General features: G+C 55.9%; 1 pseudogene; it reads left to right on the plus strand.

The window, feature by feature from the left end:
- Positions 1 to 1,507: 1,507 nt before the first annotated feature.
- LOC127029165 (protocadherin gamma-A10-like) overlaps positions 1,508 to 12,141 on the plus strand; it is an 11,548-nt pseudogene continuing 914 nt past the window's right edge.

A 12,141-nucleotide genomic window follows, 5' to 3' on the forward strand; every position in this document is an offset into this window, starting at 1 on the left:
AAGCGATGGACATTGTTTGACAGTGAGCAAAAACCCGTTGGTTAATGCTGTTTAGTGTTGGACTCCCAAAGGAAACGTGCACTGAGGCTGCATGAAAGGAGATTGTTCCTCCACCTCTGCCATGTGCCGTCACATCTTTTGAGGGAAGGCTGCTGCAAAATGGCAGTGCTAGTGGGAGGATTAATTTTGTCCAGGCATTATTTCTTGAGTTCTTTGTGCAGCTATTTCTCATTATTTTCCATCGTGGGTGGTATTTTCTACGGTTCCAGATCTCTCTTTAAGGCGTAGAATGGGATCTCCCTCCCTGCCGCCCAAAATCACCTTTTGTGTTTCAGAGCCTCTCTTCTTTTCCTATTCTTTTTTCCCCAACAGTTCTACTTTGCCTGGTTGATAGCGTTTCAGTCTAAGGGTTTGCTTTATGTGTGAGTTTCTTTTTGTAATGGACCCAGCACGAGAGAGTGCATGTGCATCGCTGCCTGCTGCTGACTTACTCTAGAATGGAGCGCTGAGTCCTAAGTGGAAGCACGGCCTGTAGTGTAAGGCTGTCACCCAAACTTCCGAAGTGGTGGTTGGAGAAGGGGGAGAAATGGAGGCTGCTTCAGAGCAGCCTCCGATGTGCAGGTGAGAAGTGACAAAATGGAGAGGGCAGGGCCGTCCCTGAGGAGGACTTCTTTTGAGGGGGGATCTCCGCTGCTGCCTTGTACTGTTGGTTGGGGTTGGGAAAGTAATGTGGCTGCTGGCGTTCCAGTATGAGGCCGTTTTGATCTGCAGAAAGGGTGAGGAAAAGTCATTCAAGCACGACTACTGCAAAAGCTGTGCAACTCGTGGTGGAGATTGTGCTTTTGGACTAATGCAATAAGACACGTAATATCCACACGTCATATTACAAACTTTATTTCACCATTACAAGAACATTTTTCCCGTGCGGTAGAAATCGCCCGCCCACGGGAGGCGTGTGATTTCTTTGTGGTCGGATGGCCTGGAGGCTGAAAGAGGAGCTCGGCTGGAGACAAGCCAGCGCCGGAGATCAGGGCTGGACGGGAACCGATGTGTCCGCGGCGGCGGCCCCGTCCCCGCGAGCTGCCCGTGGCAAAGGCAGGGCGGGCAGCGCTCGGCAGCGCTCGGTGCCTGCAGTGCCGGGAGGAGGCTGCGGGCGCCGCTGTTGACCGAGGAGGAGCGAGAGGAAGGCCGGAGCGCTGCAGGCAGCCCCGCCCGCTGCGGCCCGGCTGGCTGGCTGGCTGGCTGGGTGGGTGGGTGGCTCGGCGTCCGGGCGGTCTGCGAGCGTCCCCGCGGTGCGGAGCCGTGCTGCAGCGAGGCGGAGGGGCCGGCGGCAGCGGCCGGGAGCGGCGAGCCGGAGCGGAGCGGAGCGGCGGAGCCGGAGCGGGAGCCGGAGCGGGAGCGGGAGCCGGAGCGGCCGGAGCGGAGCGGAGCGGAGCGGGCGGCGGGTCGGCGTTCGTCGGCGGGGAGCGTCCGGCGGTGGTGCGGTGCCGGCGGAGCCGCGGCGGCGATGTGCGCGGCGGGGAGGCGGTGGGGCCGGCGGGAGCGAGCCGTGCTGTGGTGCGTGCTGGTGTCGGCGTGGGAGGCGGCGTGGGGGCAGCTGCGCTACTCGGTTGCCGAGGAGATGCCGAAGGGCTCGTTCGTGGGCGACGTGGCCAAGGACCTGCGGCTGGACCTGCCGGCGCTCCGCGACAGCGGCGTCCGTATGTCTCCGACAGAGGACGCAGTACTTCGCTCTGCACGGGAAGACGGGACATTTAGTGACGGCGGAGAGGCTAGACAGAGAGCAGCTCTGCGGAGTGTGCAGAAATGCGTGCTGCGCTGTGAGGTGATAGTGGAGGGGGAAATGCAGGTTTACGGCATCGAAGTGGAAATCACGGACATTAACGACAACGCGCCCAGCTTCAAGGAAGTTGAGATGGAGAGAGAATGAGCGAGACGACAGCGCTGGGGTCGCGGTTTCCCCTGGCCGAGGCTCACGACCCGGACGTGGGACCGAATTCCCTGCAGAGGTACGAGCTGAGCGGCGACGAGCACTTCTCGCTGGCCGTGCAGGCGGCCCCGGCGGGGCTCAGCGTCCCGAGCTGGTGCTGGCGAAGGCGCTGGACCGGGAGGAGGCGGCGTTTCACGAGCTGGTGCTGAGGGCGAGCGACGGCGGAGAGCCGGCGCGGACGGGCACGGCGCGGATCCGCGTGGCGGTGCTGGACGCGAACGACAACGCGCCCGTGTTCAGCCAGGCGGAGTACACGGTGCGTGTGCCGGAGGACGTGCCCGTGGGCTCCGTCCTCGTCAGCGTCACGGCCGCCGACGCCGACGAGGGGCTGAACGGGCACGTGAAATACTTGTTCAAGAAAACACAGAGAAAGCCTCGCGGATTTTCCAGCTGGAGTCTGAGACGGGAGCGATCACGCTGGTGCGGAGCCTGGACTTCGAGGAAGGCGACTCCTACGAACTGGAGGTGCAGGCACGGGACGGCGGCGGCCTTTTCGACACGGCGAAAGTCGCGATCAGCGTGACAGACGTGAACGACAACGCGCCCGAACTGACATTGATTTCGCTGGCGCGATCTCTGAGGACGCGCCGCGGGGACGGTGGTGGCCCTGCTGCACGTGCAGGACCGGGACTCGGGGCGAACGGCGAGGTGCGGTGCAGCATCGCCGAGCGCGTCCCGTTCCGGCTGGAGCGGTCGTTTGAGGACTACTACCGCGTGGTGACGGCGAGCGAGCTGGACCGGGAGGCGGTGGCGGAGTACAACGTGACGGTGCGGGCGGCGGACGGCGGGTCGCCGGCGCTGTGGAGCAGCGCGGTGCTGGCGCTGCGGGTGCTGGACGTGAACGACAACGCGCCGGTGTTCGCGGAGGCGCGCTACAGCGCCCGGCTGCCCGAGAACAACGCGGCGGGCGCGCTGGTGCTGACGGTGCGGGCGTCGGACGCGGACTGGGGGCAGAACGCGCGCGTGCGGTACCGGCTGTCGGAGGGGCGGGTGCGGGGCGCGCCGCTGTCGTCGTACGTGTCGGTGCAGGCGGAGACGGGCGCGCTGTACGCGCTGCGCTCCTTCGACTACGAGGAGGTGCGCGAGGTGGGGCTGTGGGTGCGGGCGGAGGACGGCGGCGCGCCGGCGCTGAGCAGCAACGTGTCGGTGCGGCTCGTGATCGTGGACGAGAACGACAACGCGCCGCAGGTGCTGTACCCGCCGGCGGCGGCGGCGGGCGGGGGCGCGGGGTGGGCGGGCGTGGAGCTGGCGCCGCGCTCGGCGGAGCCCGGGGCGCTGGTGGCCAAGGTGGTGGCGGTGGACGCGGACGCGGGGCAGAACGCGTGGCTGTCGTACGAGCTGGCCAAGGCGACGGAGCCGGGGCTGTTCCGCGTGGGGCTGCACAGCGGCGAGGTGCGGACGGCGCGCTTCCCGCTGGCCCGCGACGCGGCGCGGCAGAGCCTGGTGGTGGTGGTGAAGGACCACGGGCGGCCGGCGCTGTCGGCCACGGCGACGCTGACGGTGGTGCTGGCCGAGAGCGTGGCCGAGCTGCTGTCGGAGCTGGGCAGCGCGGCGGCGGCGCCGGGCGAGGCGGCCGGCAGCCTGACGCGGTGGCTGGTGGTGGCCGTGGCGGCCGTGTCCTGCCTCTTCCTCGCCTTCCTGCTGCTGCTGCTGGCGCTGCGCCTGCGGCGCTGGCGCCGCTCGCAGCTGCTGGCGGCGGGCAGCGGCGCCTTGCGCGGCGTCCCGGCCTCGCACTTCGTGGGCATCGACGGCGTCCGCGCCTTCCTGCACTCCTACTCGCACGAGGTGTCGCTCACCGCCGACTCGCGCAAGAGCCAGCTCCGCTTGTCGGGCGGCAGCTGCTGCGACACCCTCCCGGCCCGGCCGCCGCCCGACGAGCCCGCGCCGCTGCTCGGGGAGGACCCTGCCGGCGCCCGCCGCGCGGACCCCGCCGCTCCCCCGGTGAGTTCCTCTGAGCACACTTGCTCCGCGACGCTTCCCTCTGCTGCTTCTCTGCCCTTTCCCGCCGCCTTCTCTCTCTGTCCCGCGCGCGGAGCTGTCGTTCCAAGGAAGGCAAAGCTGCGTTCAGCACCGCGCTGGGTGCTGGTGCCTCTTGCTGCGGGGAGGGGAGCGTGGGGTTGCGGCTCAGCGTTACAGTGGCTGTGGGAGGCCGGCGAAGGGAGCCTGCTGCCGGCTGGAGCTTCCTTAGAGCGGGCCTTTGGCTCTCATCACGGCGTTCCTGTGTTGCACGCCGTTCCCTGAGCCAGTCTCTCCTGGAGGACAGCGCCTCTTTTACTTTCAGACCCTTGACGTTTCTCCTCTGAGGTGCGCTTAGCAGACAATCTGTCTCCCTCTTAGTGCAGAGATGTGAAGACAGCTATGTGCAGTCCGTGCGTGATCCTGATGCATGCTGAACAGAAATAGTGTGGGCAACTGGCTGTATGATGAGAGGTGCTTGCAAATGATGAGGGTCAAAGAACACCGTGCAAGGTGTGAAGGGTTGGAGATGGGAGTCGTGGGAGCTGTGCGTGAGGAGCTGGCTGTTGAAGGGCACAAGAGCTGTGGTTTGCTCCTTTCCTGTGCAGTGCCCAGCTGTGGTGTCATGCAATGTGAGTTTCGTCTTCCCAAGCGAGTTTAGCCAGAAGACATGTTATTCCAGCTGCGTGGGGAGCCCTGGGAGGTTCTTCCTGTGTGTTTGCAGGTTGTCATCAGTTCTTAACTAACAGCTTAATTAGGTACTTATGAGAAATGCCGTAATGGGAGCATTGGGAAGAGGAAAGTGCCGTAATCTGGAAGAGTATGTTGTGCTCCCTTCCTCTCTGCGTGTGTTAAGTTCTTGCCTTGCTCGTTGTCATGATCTGAAGGTGGGCCTTTCTCTGACAGTGTGTGGAAGATCGCATCTGTTACATTTGTCTGACTGTCCCGTACATGCCGTGTAAAAGTTCCGTTTGTCCTAATTGTAAGAGGCCCGGAGTGGTGATTCCATGCATTTTCCCTATTGTGTCGTCCAAAGAAATTCCTTTGAGGAACTGTGGCTCTGGTCTTTGGTGTGAGCTGCTGTGTGAGCCTCCTGTGGAGTATTTGCCAAGTAGACAGCCTTCTTGTGTACCTCCTACAGCTGACATGATCTGAAATGTTAAGCTATGACGCCTTCACTTGTGTAGGTTTCCCATTCTTGCCTTGTTAGTTGTCCAGGTCTAAAGCTGGGCCTCATTGTGGCTGGTAACCCTTGAAACGTTGAAAGCTCTGTGAGAATTGTTGGGCTGGGGGAGCAGTTTCCATCCGTACCTTGAAGGTGTTCAGGTGCCAAGAGAAAGACTTTGATAGACTTGTGTTTCCCTAAGATGGCACGTAATGACATGCTCTTTTGCCTGCGGCTGACATATGGCCAAAACATTGGATATTGACCATGGTGCAAGTAATGACTGTGAATGTTGTGCAAGGAGGGTGAGAGGCTGGCTTTGAGGCAGGAAACTGGGCGAGTCTAGGTGTTTTGGCTGAGCAGTGGTTTGATTTCATGCCTGGTGCCAAGGCCTGTGCCGTTTTGGCTGTGATCCTGGTTTCCCTGTCCTGAAAGGCAATGGTAGTCCTCCAATCCTGAAGTGTTTGTGCAATAACTGTGGGCAGAGAACATGATGCATGTGTAGAACAGCTTATAATTCCTGTGTGAAACCTCTTTCATCCATCTGTATCTCCTGGAACATTGCGATGGAGAATTGCTTCATAGTTGTCATGACCCTTTCTTTCAGGCCTTTATTTCCTGGAAGGTCGTGGTTCATTTTGCCCATTTCTGGGTGCTGCTTTTGCATTTGAAACTGTGTGTGTTTTTTTGCAGCAAATACTTACTTCAGGCACCTAAGACAGAAATTTAGGTGTGAGGAAAATGAAGCAGAAGCTAAAAGAGCATCTGTTGTAGTTTCTCAGAAGACTTAGCTTGAGAAAGAAGCCCATGAGAAGGGGCTTACACTTACGGCTTCATATTTGTGGGAGATGAGCAGGCCACAGAGTAGAAAAATTGCTGAGAGCCCATGACTGTTTCTTAGAATGAAACCCCTGCTGCGTAGTCCAGAGTAAGACTTTAGGGCTGCACTTGCAGCTTGAGATCTGAATGACTTCTAGGTGCTCTCTGGGATGACTTTCCACGCCTGCAGTGAAGACTGAGACGTCCTCTCGGTGAGTTGCTCTGACACACTTTCTCTTCTAATGCTTCCTTGCCTTGCTTGTCTGATTTATGTTTTTGTTGTTCTTTACCTGGTCTCCTACGTAGTAGGTTTCCTTGTAATTATCAGCAGAGCTTCGTTTAGCAATGTGTCGTGTGTTCGTGCCTCTTGCTCATGCTGCAGGGAGTGTGAAAGGCAGGAGCTGTGAGGGTATCATGGTGTTCTGTTCTTGTTGGTGGGGAACATATCTAAACATGACCTCAGTAGAAGTGGCATCTCTGTGGAACAAGTGTGTGTGATAAAAGAGGGGAGGAGATTCCCCGTGAGCCATGAGTTTGATGAGCCGTTCTCTGTTGGATGCCTGCTTCTTGTAGTTTGGCCGTTTACCATTTGGGTGCTTTTGAATCCTTCTATTTCTTCCGAGAATGGTGGTGAGCAGAGAAATATACCTGCTTCTTGGTGGGATTGTAGTGCGTTATCCTCTCCTGATATGTTTTTGCCAATTAGGAGAAGGTCAGAAGCAAAGCTGCAAGTTGTGTAGGGTTGGAGAGAAGACTCGTGGAGCTCTGTGTGTAGAGGCTATAGCAGAACAGATGGTCATTTCCTTGCTTGTCACAGTTAACACAACCGTGTGCCTGATGGAGTACCATGCAATTTGAGTTGCTTCTGCTCAGTAAGTTTGGCCTCAGAAATGTTATTCCACCTGATCTGTTCATTCCTGTATGTTTCTAACTCTTGCCTTGCTTGTTGTCATGAGCTACAGCTCAACCTCAGGGCGTCTGATCCACTGGGGAAGGTCACATCTGTTGCAACTGTCTGAGTGCAGGGGCAGTTCCCGTACACCCCTTTGAGGTTTACAGCTGTAAAGAGGAAGGCTTTCATAGGCATACGTGTGCTCACCCAGGCACGCTTGTCTGTAGCACAAGAATGCAAACCCATGTCTACTGCAGTCCTCAAAGTGCAGAGTGGCAACCCAGGCCAGGCAAGGAGTTTCCATGAAGAGACTAGGGGTCAGTGGGAGAACACGTGCAGGGTGTTCCCCACATGGTCCCCCCAAATCATATTGGCCGCCTAATTGGAAAGATATGGGTTTGACAGGCGGACAGTTAGATGGATAAGGAACTGGCTGAGTCAGTGGCTCAATGTCCAAGTGGAAACCAGTAAGGTGTGGTATTCCTCAAGGGTCCGTACTGGGACCAGTAGTATTTAGTATCTTCATCAATGACATAGTGAGTGGGATTGAGTGCACCCACAGCAAGTTTGCAGATGCTACCAGCTGAGTGGTGCAGTCGATTTGCTAGAGGGAAGGGATGCCACCCAGAGGGACCTTGACAGGCTGGAGGAGTGGGCCCATGTGAACCTCGTGCAGTTCAACAAGGCCAAGAGCAAGGTCCGCCCTGGGTTGGGGCAATCCGCAATATCAATACAGGCTGTGGGAGGACTGGATTGAGAGCAGCCTTGCAGAGAAGGACTTGGGGGTACTGGTAGGAGACAAATGGGACATGAGCTGGCCACGTGCTCTTGTTGCCCAGAAAATCAATCGTCCTTGGCTGCATAACAAGTAGCATGGCCAGCAGGTCGAGGGAGGTGGTGCTCCCCCTCTACCACGCTTTCGTGAGACCATAGCTGGAGTACTGCGTAGCTCTGGGGCCCACACTACAAGAAAGACATGGACCTGTTAGAGCTGGTCCAGAGGAGGGCCACAAAAATGGTCAAAGGACTGGAACACCTCCCTATGAAGAAGGGCTGAAGGAGTTGAGGTTCTTCAGCCTGGAGAAGAGAAGGCTCTGGGGGACCTTATTGTGCCTTTTCAATATATAAAGGGGTTGATAAGAGAGATGGAGACAGACTTTTTACCAGGGCCTGTCGTGACAGGACAAGGGGCAATGGTTTTAAACCGAAGGAGGGTAGTTTGATTGCACATAAGAAGAATGTTTTACAATGAGAGTGGTGAGAGACTGGAACAGGTTGCCCAGGGAAGTTGTGGATGCGCCATCATTGGCAGGGTTCAAGGACAGCTTGGACGGGGCTTTGAGCAACGTGACCTAGTGAAGGATGTCCCTGCCCATGGCAGAGGGGTGGACTCGGTGATCTTTACAAGGGCTTTCCAACCAAACCACTGTACAATTGTATGAAAGACTCGATGTGTCTTGGCATTTTCCCATTGTCAGCCCTCAAGTATGGAGATGCAAAAGAAGGAAGTTTTGTGAATCAGAAACAAAACAATAAAGGTTATTTGGCTATGTTAGGATAGAGGTCTACACACTACCTTTAGGGTGATACATTTTGCAATGTAATTGCTCTTCTCCCTACAAGAAAAATCAACAGTGGGACAAAGGTCAGAGACTTACAGGAGCAAAAGGAAGAAAGGCCGGGAAGAGGGAAACCCTTTGCAGGCCCGGCATGACAGGATTGCAATGACTTTTGCTTTGTTCTGTTTCTGATTACTTCTTGATTACTCCAACACAACTATTTCCTTTGGTATTTGTGGCAGGGAAGGAAAGCAGAATGAAAAAACCTGACAGAGTGCTAAAAAGCTCTTAAAGTCTTCCCTAGCTATAATATGGTTGCTTGCTCTTATAGTTGCGTCATGATTATATAAAAGCTAGATGAGTTCCTTTATTATTGCTGTGCCAGGAACATTGCCTTCTGAGCATTCATTGTGGCTCAAGGGACGACGTGAAAGTACCCGAGAGCGTATGTCCGTTGTAAACGCCTTTGGAGTTGCATTAAGGAAAGGTTTCCATGCTTCCTGAGTCAAATAAAAGAGAGGTGTTGGTGGGGAATATATGTAAACATGACCTCAGTAGAAGTGGCATCTCTGTGGAACAAGTGTGTGTGATAAAAGAGGGGAGGAGATTCCCCATGAGCCATTAGTTTGATGAGCCATTCTCTGTTGGATGCCTGCTCCTCTTGTAGTTTGGCCGTTTACCATTTGGGTGCTTTTGAATCCTTCTATTTCTTCCAGAATGGTGGTGAGCAGAGAAATATACCTAACCTCACGCCGAGGGCAGTGGGCTGCTGGGTCTTCCTTGCTCTGCTTGGGCGCCACTGCCGATCCCTGTTTCCATGAAGGAATGAAACAGTGCTGTGCCGTGACTTTGGTGGCAGCAGGCAGTGCGAAGCGGCACTTCCTGCGTCGTCAGCTGTCACACGAGTAGGGTCAGTGGAGAGGTTCCTGCCATTCAAGCTGTGCTGGATAAAATGGTAGGTGGTGTGACCCTCTGAGATGTAATGAGCTCTGCTGATGCTGGTGTCGAGAAGGCAAAAAAAGGGTCTACAAAACCTGTGCTGTCTACAGTGGTGTGTGTTAGTAACGGTGAAGGCAGATCCTTCCTGTGCTGAATGAGACCCTGTACCCTTCTGAACCTCCGTCCTCTTTCTCCTGGGTTTCCCCGGGTGGGGTGGATGGGAAGTGCTGATCCGTGTCTCCATGAAGGAAGGAATGAAGAAGGAACGGGATAACCCCCTTCCACTCAGAGCAGGCAGCTAGCGGCGGCACTTCTTGGTTCTTTGGTGGTCACAGGTTTGGGTTCAGCTGAGAGGTTTTGACTACAACTCTCGTTTGAGTTCGTAACGGTGAACGCGGTAAATTAATGATTCTGCACGACAGAGTCGGAAAAATGCGGTGGACGCTTGGTGTTGGAGCTTTTTTTCTCGATCACTTTTTTCCAAGCCGATGTACTTGGACGTGGTTGATAGCTGGATGCAAACCCGTTGGTTAATGGTGTTTCCCAAAGGAAAGGTGCATGTGGCTCCATGCATGGAGAAGTTACAGATTGTTCCTCCCTACTGGTTCCCTCTTCCATCGAGTGCCCTGCCATGTTTTGGAGAAGGCTGCTGCAGAAATGGCAGCATTAATGGGACGGATACATTTTATCCAGGCATGATTTTTCCGAGTTCTTTGTGCAGTTATTTCTCATTTCTTTTTCCTGGGTGGTAGTTCCCTCTTTTTTACTGTCCCTGATCTGTCTTTCATACACAGGGGAAGGTTGAATGGGATCATAAAAAAACCCCAAAACAAACTGCCTTTTGTAGTTCAGAGCCTGTCTTCTTTTCCGATCCCCTTTTCCCAAAGAGAGGTGCTTGGCCCTGGTTGATCCCCTTGACAGGGGAATACTAAACTGAGGAATTCAGTCTCTCAGCCACTTTTTGCAATAGCTGTTGCATCTACATGTTGAGAAGAAGAGGGCTCTACCCATCCTGAGAACATCTCTAAAACCAGAAGGAATTACTCAAAATGACAGCAATTAGGCACCTCAGTAAAGTCCATTTGCACTTTTACAAAGCCTCCACATAGTTCAGGGTGTGCAGCTGTACTTGTCTTCTCCTGCTGTCCTACAGTATTTGTTGTGGAAAGTTGTCCTACCAACATGAAGATTCAAGCATTAGATGAACCCTGTACTAACAGGTATCCATCTTTTCCACCGTGATTGCTGAGAAAAATCAAAGCCCTTCTCTGCTCGTTCAAGCTCTCGAATTCCTCGGATAGATATAAATGTAAATGTGTATAAACTATAGAAACCCTAAATTCATGTGGCCTAGGAAAAAGGGAAATCACCCGTTAAAGGCCTTCAAATTTCCTTTTCCATTATTAGCTCTATCTGTGGATGTACCCGCCTTTTAATACAATTCAGTTGCTCTCATCCAGTTCAAAAATACTGTAGAGAATAGACGAATACCGGGAAAAGAAAGGGCGTAAGAAAGATCTGGAGCAAACCAAGCCTGTTCTATGGCTGCACCCATCCCCGCTTTGCTGTTGTGGGCCACAGAAGAGGCACAGGAGCCGAGGCAGATGGACCTGTTGTTCTTCTTGCTGTACTCGCACAGCCATTTTCCCTGCAGTTTGCGGGGAGCCGAGCAGATGGTTCTGGCCAGGTTCACTGCAGGTGCTTCCGCCTCCCGGGTAGCTTAGTACAGTGAGTGCGAAGTGATCAAGGGACGTAGAGGCTGAAACGGGGTGGGTGGGAGAGCTGGTTTTCGAGCAGGAGGGGAGCCTCCTCCGGCACGTGTTTTGAGGAAGGTCTTCTAGGGAGAACTCCCAGAGCATGGCAGGCGCCTGGGCAACCCCAGCTCCTCAGGAGCTGTAGGGGCTCAGGGGCTTAGGTTCTCCGTTCATTGAACCCCACCTGCTTCTGCCTTTAGCTGTCGAATCTCCGTCAGTAGTGGTGCAGTAGTCAATTTGAAGCGCGTTCCCTACGAACTGAAGTATTTCAGAGCAAAGCTGCAGCCGCTTGAGGTAATCAGCCTGCTGCCTCTGCTCTCCGGGGGGCGGGGGTGGGTGTCCGATCATCACCTTTTCGCTCAGAGCCTGTTTTCTTTTGCTATCCTTGCAGCAGTCATTATAGCACGACGGCTAGAAAAATGCGTGGTGGGGATTGTGCTTTTGGACTAATAGGATAAGAGTGACTATTCTACACGTTAAAATGAGAAAAACTACTTTACTTCATCTATATCGCCATTACCACTTCATTCTTCCCGTGCGGTAGAAGTACCGCCCACGGGAGGCGTGTGATTTCTTTGTGTGGTCGGGATGGCCTGGAGGCTGAAAGAGGAGCTCGGCTGGAGACAAGCGAGCGCCGGAGATCAGGGCTGGACGGGAACGATGTGTCCGCGGCGGCGGCCCCGTCCCCGCGAGCTGCCGTGGCAAAGGCAGGGCGGGCAGCGCTCGGCAGCGCTCGGTGCCTGCCGTGCGGAGGAGGCTGCGGGCGCCGCTGTTGACCGATGGAGGAGCGAGAGGAAGGCCGGAGCGCTGCAGGCAGCCCCGCCCGCTGGGCCCGGCTGGCTGGGCTGGCTTGCGCTGGGTGGGTTGGGTCGGCGTCCGGGCGGTCTGCGAGCGTCCCGCGGTGCGGAGCCGTGCTGCAGCGAGGCGGAGGGGCCGGCGGCAGCGGCCGGGAGCGGCGAGCCGGAGCGGGAGCGGAGCGAGAGCGGGAGCGGGAGCCGGAGCCGGAGCGGGAGCCGGAGAGCCGGAGCCGGAGCGGGAGCGGGAGGCGGTCGGCGTCGTCGGCGGGA

The sequence above is a fragment of the Gymnogyps californianus genome, unplaced genomic scaffold (assembly GCF_018139145.2).
Source record: "Gymnogyps californianus isolate 813 unplaced genomic scaffold, ASM1813914v2 HiC_scaffold_83, whole genome shotgun sequence".
NCBI lineage: Eukaryota > Metazoa > Chordata > Aves > Accipitriformes > Cathartidae > Gymnogyps > Gymnogyps californianus.